Here is a 4,127-nt window from a genome sequence, read left to right as displayed (position 1 = left end):
TTACTGTTGCTTCAGACACATGGAGAACTGAAGGTTGAATCTTTAAAATGACAGCTGGGGAGAGGAGGTGGTATGAGACACGAAGAAATCAATCTGCTCCATCTGGACAGACTTCAGACTGAACTTTCTTCCTTGTATAATTTCAGAAAATGTTTATTGCTATCAATTTGCAGTGAAAGAAGGTGGAGGGATACTAAAATTATAAATAAACAGAGTATAATTTATGCAATATATGTATGATGGTGGATAGCAGTTACTTGCTGCAGAGTATTTTCCATAGGATACTTAAAAGTGGTTTTGCTGAGAATCCCTGTTTCTAATTATGTGGAATACTTCAACTTTTATCCTTGTGCTGTTTCTCAGATATTCACTGAATAACCATCGAAGAGAGTACAAGACCGAAGTATCTCTTCTAACTGATACTGTGTGTTGGTAATGTCGGTGGCAGCGCTGTAACTGGCAAAAGCAAGAGTTCATGCTACCTGTAGCTGGAACAGCTGCATTACAGGATGCCCTTTGAAGGGAACCCATGTGAAGTATTTGGTCCTTTCAAGTTGTCTGATCTATTTATTCTATTTCACTTTAGGAGTCTTAGATTTTAAACTATTTATATAAAATATATAGGTCAGTCCCAGAACTTAAACTACATTGTCATTTACCATTGAATGTGCTTACATTTACTTTTCAGAATTATTTCTGTGAAGATTTAATTTACCAGCGTACATGTCCAGGGTTCTGTGGAGCACTCTCTAAAATACGTAACTATGGAGATTTTTCAGTAGTATTTATTTTGACAAGGGGGAGGCAACATCTCTTTCTTTTTTTTTACACTTTCATATCATAAAGTAAAATTTTGCATTATCACCCTTACCTTACAAAGAGCAAAAGTTTCTAAACAGAAATAAAAGGCAGTGCTTTTTTCTTTTTTTTTCCTGACTGAAGGGCTGTCTGTGCTACAGAAATTGGGTGCCAAAATGGGGCAGCTTTTGCCACTGATTTATTGGGTTTTTTTTTACCTCAGAATGCACTTTGGTGATGGAAACTGAAGTTTTCTTCAGTATGTTGGTGCACATACATACTTTTTTTCTTTTGAAGCTTTATCATTCACTCTTTATTTCTTCACGGTAAATCTTTTGAGAACTTGCATTGTTAAATATAATGACACAAAACTACTTAAGATTTAAGACATTCCCCCATTACTTGCTCGTTCTCGATCCCACCCCTACATCAAACGTACGTAGCATGGACAGATTACTTCAGTGAAATGCCAGGTCAGACCTCTCTACAAGACATGTAGAGTCTTTACGGGGTACTGTGGTACCTGCTACAGTGCAGCTGGAAAATACCCAGATGTGAGAGGATGCTAGATGCAGAACGGCTGTTCGGGTAGTATATTGTGCTAGGTATGTAGAAACTAACGATTGTGTAACTCAGGTTTAGTTCTTTGAAGCCTTCTACCTCTGTGCTTCTGTGATAACTTTTATTCTCTCCATAGACACCTTTAATACCATATTTAATTCTGTGTGCAGTGCTCTGACTTGCCAGTGAACTGTGAAAAGCAATACTTCTTTGAATATCATTCTGAACAAATAGAGGGTGAATGATGGCTCATTTTCTTGAAGAAAACATTCTGTATTTTGATTATGTTTCTATAATAAGCTTTCAAAAGGCTGAAATGATAAGCAGTAGTGTGAGAGTGAGACTGAAACCTCTGTACTTGGATAACCACTGAAATCATGCTTGGCTTTCCCTTCACGCCCTGCACATGCACACACACACACAGATGTACACTCAACACACACGTGTACACACGCACGTGGCTTAGCTGTAGGCTTGGTTTATTTTTTCCCTCAAAAATACCCAGTATCTCTTGTTCCCATTACCCTCAGTAGGACTTGTGGGTGGCAAGAAGTTTTAAGTGCTTTAAAGTACCTTCTGCTGCCATTCGATTTAAGTATTCACTGAGGGTATGGTGAGTGAGGCTTTCAAAATGATTGTTTTCTGTGCTATCACTGAACTTCATAAGGTCTTTGGGTTTTTGGCTGAGTCTTTTGGATTGCCTCAACTAAAAATGGCATTATGTTGGCAATGTTTGAATACAAAATAGGCATATTTTTGGTATTGTGTGTACATAGTCAAATGTAAACTAATACAATCAAGTGAGATAAGTCAGGAGTAAATTTAGCACTAATATAATTTTATTGTTGAAGATGCTGTTCCATCTGTGTAACCTTCTGTGTAATGTTTGCCATTTCAAAGTCCGTGATGCTTTCCAGGTTGAAAACAAGTGTGATTCAGGTTGCCACGAAGAAGATGAATCCTGCTGTGGTGAAGCTGTCCATCACAGCGCTACACGTGTAAGAATGCTCAAAACATACAGCATGTGACTTACAGGGTGGATGGGGAGTTGTGGATGGTTCTATACATTGGTCAATATTTTCTATGCTTCTTTTCTCCTTTTTGGAGAGAAAACTACTAGGTTGGGATTGTGGAAAGCTATTACTGACAAATACGGACATCATACGCTTTTGAGAGTTAAATGTAAAGGAAGTCAGATTTTACGACAATTTCTTATACTTCCTACACTCGTTGGTTGGCACGTAGCTTCATGCATTAGTTAATGCGATTGACTTGCTGGGTGCTGCCAAAAGGAATAGTTTTTCTCTTCTCTCCCACCGTAATCTCTGTCCTTAGTGAGGTCTAGGAACCAGGCAGTTGCAGGGTTGGGGTCCTGGCTGTGCAGCCACGTCGCGGCAGCTCTGACAGAGGGAGGCGGGACAAAGAGGCATCTTGTAGGGACAGGAGGGACACTGCCCTGTGCAGCGGCAGGTCTCGGCTGGCTCGGAGTACCTGTAGCACAGAACCGCTCATTTTCAAGCCGTCATACTAGCATAAAGATATCATACAATCGGAGCCTGTAATATTGCAAGTTTTCGTATCTTTTAGTTGAGTTTTGATGAATAGGTAGAATCACATAGGACACTTGCACACTTGGTCTAAAACATGTTCAAATACCATTTTGTTTTTTAATAATGCTATTTTTGTATGTTCTGCAGTTCATTTTGTTCCTCTCATTGTTTTTTCACCTTTGTTTAATTGCTCTGTAAAAGCCGCGGAAAGGGTAGCACGTTCTCCGCTTTAACTCTTCCTCTGTCTGTCTTTTGAGACAACTTTTCAGAAAAATCTTGCTTGCAAACATTTGCAAAGAATAAAATTCAGTTTGTTTCAAAATGGATTTATTTTTTTCTGATTGGGATGGGAAGAAAGAAAATGTTTGGGTTTACATTGTATTTTAAACCAGTTAGCTTCAAAAAGTAACATGTTCTGTAAGGAGAGTTTCAGCTTCAAGGAGTGTGCAGAATGTAAGAAGTAACCTGGAGAGAGCGTAGCTTGTCATTCCAATGAATAATCAAAATGAAAGGTTAAATCCTTCGTCTCAAACTCTTCTTTCTCATCTGTGCACTTACTTGCTTTAACCCACCTGAGTAATTCTTAGCTTCAGTCCCAAATTGTTTCCTTCTGTACTAACTTCCCAAGGTCTAGAGTCCTGAGGGTTTTTCCAGCATCCCCTTTATCTCCAGTTTCTCCTACGAAGAGAAATCTGTATGTAAATACATCAGGGGGTTAGGTACTGAAACCAGGGAGAAGATGAATCTGGAGACACTTTGAGGGAAAGCAGTCGGAGGCTTTGCAGACAGGCTCAGCGAAAGCACCCTGAGGGAGGGAGGAAGAGGTGGGTGCCAGTGGGGAAGCAGCGGGTGCTGGGGTGAGGCCTGCAGCGAGGGCAACCAGGAGGTGCTGGTGGAAAGAATTTTAATCTGCATAAACATCTGCCCAAGCAGGCTTGGGGGAAGCCTGGGTTACTTTAAGTTTAGACTTACAGGTTCCAGTCACAGAGCTCTCAGTTCTCGCAGGACTGTCCTGTTGTGGTTCAACCAGCAGCACCGGGAATGCATCCCAGTGATTTGGTTTATTCATCAGCTTTATTAGGAGAATGTTCTCTGGACTGGGTTATCAACGAATCGGCAAGATACAGGCTTAGCTTAACTCACGGTGCCAAAATCTAATTTGCTGTTAGAAGGCTTAAATTCAGTGTATGAAATCCAGCTTCATTTTTCCTGTATGAC

This window comes from Gavia stellata, chromosome 12 (genome assembly GCF_030936135.1).
Source record: "Gavia stellata isolate bGavSte3 chromosome 12, bGavSte3.hap2, whole genome shotgun sequence".
NCBI lineage: Eukaryota > Metazoa > Chordata > Aves > Gaviiformes > Gaviidae > Gavia > Gavia stellata.
The sequence above is the reverse complement of the archived record's forward strand: the minus strand, read 5'-3'. Positions refer to the sequence as shown.